Source organism: Thalassophryne amazonica, chromosome 12 (assembly GCF_902500255.1).
Source record: "Thalassophryne amazonica chromosome 12, fThaAma1.1, whole genome shotgun sequence".
Taxonomy (NCBI): domain Eukaryota; kingdom Metazoa; phylum Chordata; class Actinopteri; order Batrachoidiformes; family Batrachoididae; genus Thalassophryne; species Thalassophryne amazonica.
This window is the reverse complement of record NC_047114.1, coordinates 81,224,284-81,237,004: the sequence shown is the minus strand read 5'-3', so window position 1 is coordinate 81,237,004 and position 12,721 is coordinate 81,224,284. Positions and strand designations below refer to the sequence as shown.

Below are 12,721 nucleotides of genomic sequence, written 5' to 3'. Positions count from 1 at the left end.
CTCGGCCTGCTCGTTCTTCTGCTAGCTGTTCTCCACCTGGGCTTTCCTGCTCTGCTGCTAGCTGTTCTCCACCTGGGCCCGCTCGCTCTGCTGCTAGCTGTTCTCCACCTGGGCCTGCTCGCTCTGCTGCTAGCTGCTCTCCACCTCAGCCTGTTCGTTCTGCTGCTTGCTGTTCTACACCTGGGCCTGCACTTCCCAGCTGCTAGCTGCTTTCCACCTGGGCCTGTCTGCTTGTCAGTGGCAGCCCTCGTGTTCGATCTCCTTGTGTAAAGACCGACGAGGCATAAGACCTGCAAGTCTACCTGTGCAAGTCCACCGAAGCAAGGACACCGACAAGGAACGTAATTATATCACTTCTAACCTACACGGACAATGTCCTTCCAGAAAATCCCTGTAATCTACAAGAGACGCAAGACTTTCTACCAGACCTACCAACACAGAAACTTGTCCAATCTCCGGCCACTGCACCCCAACACCACTGCAACCAGCTCCTTCACTGTTGGACTCTGGAACTGCCAATCTGCTGTCAACAAAGCTGACTTCATCTCAGCCTATGCCAGTAGCCTCTCTGTAGACCTGGTGGTATTAACAGAAACTTGGTTGAAGCCTGAAAACACAGCTACCCCAGCAGCACTGTCCTCTACCCACTCCTTCTCACACACCCCGCATCTAATACAACGAGGAGGAGGAACGGGGATCCTAATCCACAATCAATGGAACTACGCTCCCCTGCTGCCCAACAATAACTACAGCTCCTTCGAATACCACACCATCAAGGTGACGGCTCCAAGCAAGGTGTCTGTAGTTGTGGTCTACCGTCCCCCAGGACCTGTAGGTGATTTTGTTGACGAACTGGACACACTGATCTCCTTCATCCCAGACCTGGACTGTCCCCTACTTGTCCTCTGTGATTTCAACATACACCTAGACAAGCCATATGCCTCAGACTTCAAGGCCCTGATGAACTCATTTGACATTCAATTAGCCAGCTGGTCTCCGACTCACAAAAATGGAAACCAACTTGACCTGATCCTGACTAAGAACTGTCAAGCAAATGACATGAAGATCACACCATTGCACATGTCGGACCATTATTTCATCCATTTCACAATCTGCCTACCTGAGCTACCAGCTAGCCCTCCTCCTGTGGTCACATACTGACGTAATTTACGCAAACTGTCACCTACTCGCTTTGCATCAGTGGTCGCCTCTGCCTTGCCTCCGCCCAGCACACTCTCCTCACTAGATGTGGATACTGCTACTGAGTCACTCAACTCCACACTGAACTCCTGCGTGGACAACCTGTGCCCTCTAGCCACTAAACCTGCATGATCTTCCCAACCCCAACCATGGTTGACTGAAACCATCCGTGCCCTACGTACTACCCTCAGAGAGGCGGAAAAGAAGTCGCACAAAACCTGCAACCCATCTGACCTAGAAAATCTACAATCTCTACTGGCCTCCTTCGCCACCTCTGTAACAACTGTCAAGATGGCCTACTACAACGACAAGATCAGCAACACTACAGACTCACGTAAACTGTTTTCTACCTTCAAATCATTGCTCAACCCTTCTCCCCCTCCTGCTGCCACAGATCTCAACCCAGACAACTTTGCAACTTTTTTCACTGAAAAGGTAGCAAACATCAGCAAGCAACCCAGACAGAGCTTTAATTCATTTGAAAGCTTGACTCTTAGTCTTGTCCATCCAAATTGGAAGTCCCAAAAACCAGTTTTATTTGTTATTATCTATCGTCCACCTGGTCGTTACTGTGAGTTTCTCTGTGAATTTTCAGACCTTTTGTCTGACTTAGTGCTTAGCTCAGATAAGATAATTATAGTGGGCGATTTTAACATCCACACAGATGCTGAGAATGACAGCCTCAACACTGCATTTAATCTATTATTAGACTCTATTGGCTTTGCTCAAAAAGTAAATGAGTCCACCCATCACTTTAATCATATCTTAGATCTTGTTCTGACTTATGGTATGGAAATAGAAGACTTAACAGTATTCCCTGAAAACCCCCTTCTGTCTGATCATTTCTTAATAACATTTACATTTACTCTGATGGACTACCCAGCAGTGGGGAATAAGTTTCATTACACTAGAAGTCTTTCAGAAAGCGCTGTAACTAGGTTTAAGGATATGATTCCTTCTTTATGTTCTCTAATGCCATATACCAACACAGTGCAGAGTAGCTACCTAAACTCTGTAAGTGAGATAGAGTATCTCGTCAATAGTTTTACATCCTCATTGAAGACAACTTTGGATGCTGTAGCTCCTCTAAAAAAGAGAGCTTTAAATCAGAAGTGCCTGACTCCGTGGTATAACTCACAAACTCGTAGCTTAAAGCAGATAACCTGTAAGTTGGAGAGGAAATGGCGTCTCACTAATTTAGAAGATCTTCACTTAGCCTGGAAAAAGAGTCTGTTGCTCTATAAAAAAGCCCTCCGTAAAGCTAGGACATCTTTCTACTCATCACTAATTGAAGAAAATAAGAACAACCCCAGGTTTCTTTTCAGCACTGTAGCCAGGCTGACAAAGAGTCAGAGCTCTATTGAGCTGAGTATTCCATTAACTTTAACTAGTAATGACTTCATGACTTTCTTTGCTAACAAAATTTTAACTATTAGAGAAAAAATTACTCATAATCATCCCAAAGACGTATCTGTTGTGTGGGCCGCTGAAGAGGAGGTACTGCTGGCCCACCACCACCAGAGGGCGCCCTGCCTGGAGTGCGGGCTCCAGGCACCAGAGGGCGCTGCCGCCTCACAGGAGCAGCCGGGGTGACAGCTGTCGCTTATCACCGACGACAGCTGTCATCAATCATCAGTGGTATATCAGCAAGACGGCATCTCCACCTCATTGCCGAGATATCGTTCTACCTGAAAGGTAATATCCTCAGCCTGACTGCTTGATAGAAAGCTTTTTTTTGTGATTTTTGTGAGTGATAACAGACTTTTTCTCCAACGAGAGGTGGAGGTAGCTTCCCTGCCGTGCAGATTGCTGGGTGCAGACGCACCCACGTTTAACTGTGTTTTTGTTCCTCGCCAGCAGTACCAGGTCCGACACGCGGAGGCAGTGGCCACCTGGGAGTTCGGGACTTGGCGGCTCCAGTACTCCCGGGGTCTGGTGGCGGAGGAAATCGTGTGGTTCCGGTTCTGCTTTGGACAGGCGTCTCCTATCCTCGAGCCTGCCCACACGACACCTTGTAATTTGACCTTTGATCTATTGTGTGATCTGTTGTGTTTGTTGTGCACGTTCGCAACAGTAAAGTGTTGTTATTTGACCTATTCCATTGTCCGTTCATTTGCGCCCCCTGTTGTGGGTCCGTGTACTTACACTTTCCCAACAGTATCGTTATCTTTGGCTGCTTTCAGTGATGCCGGTATTTGGTTAGACTCTTTCTCTCCGATTGTTCTGTCTGAGTTATTTTCATTAGTTACTTCATCCAAACCATCAACATGTTTATTAGACCCCATTCCTACCAGGCTGCTCAAGGAAGCCCTACCATTATTTAATGCTTCGATCTTAAATATGATCAGTCTATCTTTGTTAGTTGGCTATGTACCACAGGCTTTTAAGGTGGCAGTAATTAAACCATTACTTAAAAAGCCATCACTTGACCCAGCTATCTTAGCTAATTATAGGCCAATCTCCAACCTTCCTTTTCTCTCAAAAATTCTTGAAAGGGTAGTTGTAAAACAGCTAACTGATCATCTGCAGAGGAATGGTCTATTTGAAGAGTTTCAGTCAGGTTTTAGAATTCATCATAGTACAGAAACAGCATTAGTGAAGGTTACAAATGATCTTCTTATGGCCTCGGACAGTGGACTCATCTCTGTGCTTGTTCTGTTAGACCTCAGTGCTGATTTTGATACTGTTGACCATAAAATTTTATTACAGAGATTAGAGCATGCCATAGGTATTAAAGGCACTGCGCTGCGGTGGTTTGAATCATATTTGTCTAATAGATTACAATTTGTTCATGTAAATGGGGAATCTTCTTCACAGACTAAAGTTAATTATGGAGTTCCACAAGGTTCTGTGCTAGGACCAATTTTATTCACTTTATACATGCTTCCCTTAGGCAGTATTATTAGACGGTATTGCTTAAATTTTCATTGTTACGCAGATGATACCCAGCTTTATCTATCCATGAAGCCAGAGGACACACACCAATTAGCTAAACTGCAGGATTGTCTTACAGACATAAAGACATGGATGACCTCTAATTTCCTGCTTTTAAACTCAGATAAAACTGAAGTTATTGTACTTGGCCCCACAAATCTTAGAAACATGGTGTCTAACCAGATCCTTACTCTGGATGGCATTACCCTGACCTCTAGTAATACTGTGAGAAATCTTGGAGTCATTTTTGATCAGGATATGTCATTCAAAGCGCATATTAAACAAATATGTAGGACTGCTTTTTTGCATTTACGCAATATCTCTAAAATCAGAAAGGTCTTGTCTCAGAGTGATGCTGAAAAACTAATTTGTGCATTTATTTCCCCTAGGCTGGACTATTGTAATTCATTATTATCAGGTTGTCCTAAAAGTTCCCTAAAAAGCTTTCAGTTAATTCAAAATGCTGCAGCTAGAGTACTGACGGGGACTAGAAGGAGAGAGCATATCTCACCCATATTGGCCTCTCTTCATTGGCTTCCTGTTAATTCTAGAATATAATTTAAAATTCTTCTTCTTACTTATAAGGTTTTGAATAATCAGGTCCCATCTTATCTTAGGGACCTCGTAGTACCATATCACTCCAATAGAGCGCTTCGCTCTCAGACTGCAGGCTTACTTGTAGTTCCTAGGGTTTGTAAGAGTAGAATGGGAGGCAGAGCCTTCAGCTTTCAGGCTCCTCTCCTGTGGAACCAGCTCCCAATTCAGATCAGGGAGACAGACACCCTCTCTACTTTTAAGATTAGGCTTAAAACTTTCCTTTTTGCTAAAGCTTATAGTTAGGGCTGGATCAGGTGACCCTGAACCATCCCTTAGTTATGCTGCTATAGACGTAGACTGCTGGGGGGTTCCCATGATGCACTGTTTCTTTCTCTTTTTGCTCTGTATGCACCACTCTGCATTTAATCATTAGTGATCGATCTCTGCTCCCCTCCACAGCATGTCTTTTTCCTGGTTCTCTCCCTCAGCCCCAACCAGTCCCAGCAGAAGACTGCCCCTCCCTGAGCCTGGTTCTGCTGGAGGTTTCTTCCTGTTAAAAGGGAGTTTTTCCTTCCCACTGTAGCCAAGTGCTTGCTCACAGGGGGTCGTTTTGACCGTTGGGGTTGTACATAATTATTGTATGGCCTTGCCTTGCAATATGAAGCGCCTTGGGGCAACTGTTTGTTGTGATTTGGCACTATATAAAAAAATTGATTGATTGATTGATTGATTGACTAATATATATAATATGTCTGAAATTCGATTTGCGTTTATTAAATTCCATGCAGATTAAATGTAGCAGACACGGATTATTTGTTATAATTGTTTTAGCAAGTTTTCAGGGTATCGTGCATGCAGTCTCTTATTAACGTGACAAAAAGCATTAAAAAATTACATTTTTGTAGTATAATATTCATATACAATTGTCATCATGTGGATTCGCTACGTTGTTTGACTGCAATGACTCTCTGGTGCGCAAGGGATTATGGGATACGTCAATAGGGCGAATTCACATTTTTATGTGTGTCCACAACAAATCCACACAAGTTTATCCAATTCTGCAAGACTGACTTTTCACGGTTTTAGAGTATCCCAGAATCCTTTGCGCGCTGGGGAGGGAGGCTTGATAATGGGTCAGCTTAATGCTAACTTTAACACTGAAAATGCCATAGACATGCTAATGCATTAGCATCGGTCTTGCCTTACAATATAAAGCGCCTTGGGGCAACTGTTTGTTGTGATTTGGTGCTATATAAAAAAATTGATTGATTGATTGAATTGATTGAATTCTTTGACCCTCCCTCCTCCTCTGAATACTCACAGGAAACCACACCCACTGCTGCAACACTCTGTGAATTTACTCCACTCTCTGAAGGTGATGTCTCGAAACTCATCACCAAGAGCCGTCCCACTACCTGCCTACTGGACCCAGTGCCTACAAACCTGCTTCAAGACATTGCTCCAACAGTGGTCCCAGTGATTACATTCATCATGAACTTCTCACTGTCCTCTGGCACCATCCCCTCTGCCTTCAAACAAGCAAGGGTAACACCGCTACTGAAGAAGCCTACACTCAACCCAGCACAGGTTGAAAACTACCGCCCTGTCTCACTGCTTCCCTTCCTATCTAAAACCCTGGAAAGGGCAGTTGCAAAACAGGTTTCCAACTTCCTAAATCAGAACGGACTACTGGACCCAAAACAATCCGGCTTCAGAAGTGGACACTCAACTGAAACCGCTTTATTGTCAGTAATTGAAGCTGTGAGGACTGCAAGAACAGAATCCTCTGTCCTCATCCTACTAGACCAATCAGCAGCCTTTGACACAGTCAACCACAAGATACTCCTTAGGATACTCACAACCATGGGAATCACTGGTGCTGTCCACTCCTGGTTCAACTCCTACCTTTCTGGACGCTCCTTCAATGTGTCATGGCAAGGAAAATTGTCTTCAACTCACACCCTCACCACAGGCATACCCCAAGGATCAGTACTGGGGCCCCTTCTGTTTGCAATGTACACCACCTCCCTGGGACATGTCATTCGAGCACATGGGTTCTCCTATCACTGCTATGCTGACGATACCCAGATGTACCTGTTGTTCCAACCAGATGACTCCACGGTTTCAGCACGCATCTCAGCCTGCCTCTTCGACCTGTCAACATGGATGAAGGAACACCACCTACAGTTGAACCTGTTCAAGACAGAGCTTCTAGTGATCCCAGCTAAAGAGTCAATCCGTCACAACATCAACCTCAAGATGAGCTCTGCCACTGTGGCCCCAAACAAAGTCGCCAAAAACCTTGGCGTCATGATCGATGACCATCTGGCATTGTCCAACCATACTGCATCAGTCGCCCGGGTCTGTCGATTTGTGCTGTACAACATACAGAAAATCAGACCCTACCTGACCCAACACACAGTGCAACTACTGGTTCAGGCCATGGTTATCTCCCGCCTGGATTATTGCAACTCCCTCCTGGCAGGTCTACCTGTTTGTGCAATAAAACCACTGCAGATGGTCCAGAACGCGGCGGCGCATGTGGAATTCACTCAACCCAAAAGGGCCCATGTTACTCCTCTATTTATCGAGTTGCAATGGCTACCGGTGGCTGCCCGGATCAAGCACAAGGCCCTAACCCTTGCCTACAAAATCACCTCAGGAACGGCCCCAGCTTATCTGAAGGACATACTAAGGCCGTATGTTCCTGCCAGAGAACTGCGCTCCTCCAATACAAACTGCCTAGCCGTGCCCCCTGCTTGCTCTAAGCGATTCCAGTCAAAATTGTTCTCTGTCACTGTCCCTCAGTGGTGGAACAAACTTCCAGAAGCAACAAGACTAGGATCATCTCTCTCAACCTTCAAGAAGCAAGTAAAGACTCTCCTCTTTCGTGACTATTTACTGCACTGATGCCTGAGCTAGCCCAGACTACAATTTCACTGATACTTACTGGACTGGTAAGCACTGAAAGCCGAGATAGACATGTCCAAACTTGTCCTCTGACACGCCGAAACGGAGGTGTTCCTTTGTCTCGCTTCCAAAGTGAATCGGTCTTTACGTGCGAAGCCTCCGCGCGGCTTTCCATGACAAAATCTCTTGTTAAAAGTGAAATCTGCCAGAAAATGGCTGATGTCCAGCTCTTGTGATAACCAGAGAAAGAGCACACGACGGTCTCGTATCCACAGAGCCATCCGTTTAGAAATGGTCCGGTGGCTTGTGCCGCGTCGTCGCAGCTCGGAGCGCGGCGCGCCGAGCGTCCTTAAAGGGGTCCTTAAAGGTGTAGTAACAGACCTTATTCTCTGTGAAGCCTGTAAAATTTTCACCGAAAGCCAGATAAATTTTTCGAATGGTTTCCAGGTGCCAGTCTCTAACAGCTTCTGAAAAAATTCTGATGGAAAAAAAGTCCTTTTCATTCCACCATTTCCAGACAATGAAAATCCGATGAGGGGGCGGGACCACTCCTTCCCAAGGCATGCTCACAGGCGAATGACGTCACCGACAGGCGTGGAAAAACTCACGCATGCGCATGAGGGTTCAAGCATGTCTGACGTAAAAACATATGAATGAAATCCATGTAGTTTTTGAAAAAAAATAAAAAGGACCGTTACTTTATTGACAGACCTCGTATTTTTGAAAATTTCCTCTGTAGACTTTGGAGAGATAAAGTTCTCTTCTCCCCAAAGAAAGGATGCAAAACATTCTGTCTCAGGATGATTTCATCCTTTTCAAAAAACCATTAGACAGTATCAAAAGCATATGTCAGATGTTCAGGTCTCTGGAGATGTTCCACCGTGGCAACACATCATCAACCTGGTGACACATCCAGTCCCATATGTGCCTTTCATGGACGGATAAACCAAAAGGCAAACTTTCAAATTGCTCTGAAATGTTGGAGTAAAACATCCCTTACAGATAAAAACAGCAGAAAGGCACTTTGTACATACTAGAGGACAAAATCTCTTTTTCCAAAATCTCTTTTCAAGCCCTGGATAGTGCCTATCAGTCTCACATTTACAAGTCTCGGAGTAAAGTAAAAAAAAAAAAAAAAAAATGACGTGTTCAAATATGATATCGTTTTTGTGAAGCTCACAGGGAGCCTCTGGTTTTATAATAAAGAGCAATCTAATAAAAAATACCCAGTGAGAGGAAGGAAGGTCACATTGCTACAAAGATCCCATGGCAGTTGGTACAGAGCTGGCTCACATGACACGCACCGAACGCACAAATGCAACTGTGAAAAGACTCACAAAAAAAGTCATGCTTTTGAGCTCCGGTGACCACAATTTCATTTTTAGTAACAAACAAAAACAGGGAACATCTTTGATACATGCAAAAAAAAAAAAAAAAATGCAACTATAAATGAGAATGTTAAAATTTAACAGTTTGTATTCCCACCTCTGGTGTCAAAAAGGACACTGGATGGAGTATTGCTATAGGATAGAATAGAAATGGAACTTTGTGTAAAATACGATGAAAATCTGTTTTGCAGCTCTCCATAAAATATATATAAAAAACATGCTAAAAACAGTAAAAACACAAAACATGTCATTTTAAAAGTACTAATATAGAGTAGAGTAATATATTCAAACTGATGGATTTAATGGGGGGATGACAGAATTCACATGTTTTGCGGAGCAAGGGGTGGGCGGTTCTTTCATGATTTATGCTTCTGCAACTCCATAACTCTGTAGCCACACAATGATGTCGACATGGGCATGACCCTTTCGATGTTCTACATGGGTGTTGTAATGCAAGTTACCGCCAGAATAGTACAATGTAGAGAACAAGGCAGGGACTGTCTTTTTGCCTGCTCTGCCACTATTTCTGGTCATTTTTCTCCTCCTTTTTCTGGATCAATTTGTCCCTCAATGATCTCCACTTCTTTATACAATCATCAACCTCCAAACTAAAGTTGCATGCAATGTTCCTCCATGAATTGTGAGTCATTTGCGCGTCTTTGTAGTGTATCATCTCTGTGTTGTAAAGTTAGTCATATTTGCAGATTTGATCCATGATCGAAATGTAATCGGCGTGCGCACTGCAAAAACTTCTAAAAATGATGGAAGAGGAAGGAGTGAAATTGGAAAAATGAGCAATCACTGCGCTTGTGGTCTCCATCATTTTGACGCGTATTTAAAATTTTTGGGATGGGCATGTCAGGTTATGTAGTGGGGCTTGGAGAAGGTGCACAGCGACACAGAGGGCTCTGTGTCGTTGTGGAGATGGAGAAGCAGAAATCAGGCTTTTGTCTGTTGGAACTGCATTTGCTGGTCCTGTATCTCTTCCCTGGAGAGGGGGTGTGCAGGTGATGTCCCCTCAGGATGGTATTGTGGTCCCAATCACGAGTTGCTCTCACCACCTGTGTCAGAACCTACCTGCTCTGCTTTGCCCTAACACACTGTACAGCAAGAAGTCAACAGGCTCTCGATGGTTACATGATAGGTTTACCAGCACTTGCTGAGGTAGATGGAACTGTTATAATTTCCTAAGGAAATAAAGTTTCAGCTAGGCCATATTTACTTATCAACAATATCAATAGACCATGTGAGGTCTGCTGAGATGTGGATCCCTAGAAACTTGAAGCACCAGGTAATCTCTCCCTCCACACCCAGCCCTGCCTCACATAATTTTTTTTTCATGATACGGTCATGAAATGTATTACATTTTTGGATGCAGTCACCCTTCGCTTACTAATTTAACCCTACCCTAACGGCTTAGACCCTTTGTTACCCCAAATTTTGTGATGGCATCATGAACAAATAGAATAAAAATCACTTTTTGTGATACCATCACGAACTTGGCATGAGATTGGGTTGCCTTGGTTTTTCTGAAGTCCATGTTCATTTTTTTGGTCTCAGTGGTGTTGAGATCCATGTTGTTAAGTTGTAATCATCCTGTCTCTTCCTTTGTCCATTCATCAAGATTGTAGATCCACCTATCCATTTTCTAAAGGTGCTTATTCCACTGAAGTGCCACAGAGGGCTGGAGCCTATCCCAGCAAGCCTATCCAAGCACTCAGATGGGCCATCGGTGTAGTACAACCTAGATTCTAGATGTCTAACTACCAGTTAACTCAGGTTTTAAGATCTACATGAAAATTCTAAATGTTCCGTGAGAATAAATTAATTAAAAACAGCTGATATCTCTTTGCAAAAGCTAGTTTCCCCGTTAGTCATCAGCGCTTAACCAATAGGAAACATATGCATTCCTTACAATAATCAAGTTCTCACTCATCTGTTGCTGTTTAGAGATTGCGGACCAGACCTTCCTCCATTTTATCATGATTGGGACATATCCCAAAGACTGGAAAGATCCAGAATTGGGTGTGGCCAAAACCGAGTGCAACACCCACCACCAAGCACCAAGAGACACAGACAAGAGAGATAGGGACAGAAAAAGAGCAGGCAGGAAAAAACCCAGCACCGAGAAAACCATAAAAACCTAAAGCACAGGTACAAAGCATGACATATAGTGCATCTGGAAAGTATTCACAGTGCTTCACTTTTTTCACATTTCATTATTTTACAGCTTTATTCCAAAATGGATGAAATTCTTGTTCCCCTCCTCAAAGAGCGCTCTGGAGCAGGTTTTCATCCAGGATGTCTCTGTTCATTGCTGCATTCATTGTTCCCTCAATCCTGACTAGTTTCCCAGTTCCTGCCACTGAAAAACATCCCCACAGCATGATGCTGCCACCACCATGCTTCACTGTAGGGATGGTGCCTGGTTTCCTCCCTCCTGGAGTTCTGACAGAGTGACCATCAGGTTCTGGGTCACCTCTTTGACTAAGGCCCTTCTCTCCTGATTACTTGGTTTAAACAGGCGGCCAACTCTAGGAAGAGTCCTGGTGAATCTGAACCTCTTTCATTTAATGATAATGGAGGCCACTGTGCTCACTGGGACATTCAGAGTAGTAGAAATGTTTCTGTACCCTTCCCAAGATTTGTGCCTCCGGACAATCCAATCTCGGGGTTTTGCAGACAATTTGTTTGACTTCATGCTTGGTTTGTGCTCTGACATGCACTGTCATCTGTGGGACCTTACGTGTCCAATCAAATGAATTTTCCCCAGGTGGACTCCAATTAAGCTGTAGAAACATCTCAAGGATGTTCAGTGGAAACAGGATGCACCTGAGCTCAATTCTGAGCTTCATGTCAAAGGCTGTGAATACTCATGTACATGTGGTTTGTTAGTTTTTAATATTTTTAATAAATTAGCAATAAATAAATAAACAAAACAAAACAAACATTTTTCATTTTCATGTTGTTATTATGGGGTGTTGTGATGTTGTGAGTAGATTTTGAGGAAAAAATGAATTTACTCCATTTTGGAATAAGGCTGTCACATAACAGAATATGGAAAAAGTGAAGCGCTGTGAACACTAAGTGCTTCACTCCAGCAAGCTGCTGGCAATTACTCCCAGCAGCATTGTGTATCTGATTTATTTTATTTTCAAGTTCTCATTATCGCATTTGTACTGTTGCTGTAGAGGTGTTGGCCTCAGCTTGACTCAGGAGCACATGTTGCTTGTGTCTAGCTGAGCAGTAACAATGTCGTAGAAGTATGCTGGCGTCTAATTGCCTGGCAAGAACAGAATACAAGTTGGCATGTTTCATAAAAGGATTGTTTTTTTTTCCACTGGAGATAGCTCATTTCCCCAAGGTTAAGCTTGTTCATTGGATCTCGCCATTTATCCAGACAGTATTATTGTATTGTCAAACTGGGCCAGTATCATTGGCTACAACAGCTATTTTATAGTGGGTTGTTCAACGTTTAAATGCCGACATGTTATGCTAGTTAAGGCTAAACCTGCATTTTCACAACACTCCTGTCAAGACCACATACATTCATTAATGTAAAATTTCATAAACTGGGGTGCTATGCTGAAATGAGCCTTTCGTAGTCAGGAGTAGCAAATATCTCTAGATTGGGCAGTGTTTATTAAATAGGTAGCTGACATTTCTGTGGTAAGGGTGGTAATAAATTAAGAAATGCTTGTATAATGAGTTGGAATGGCATGCCAGTCCAGAATGTTTTTAGAACCTTAGAC

At 43.6% G+C, this 12,721-nt stretch overlaps 1 pseudogene; it reads left to right on the top strand.

The window, feature by feature from the left end:
* The first annotated feature begins 372 nt into the window (after window positions 1-372).
* Window positions 373-4,953, top strand: LOC117521290 (annotated as a pseudogene).
* Window positions 4,954-12,721: the final 7,768 nt, after the last annotated feature.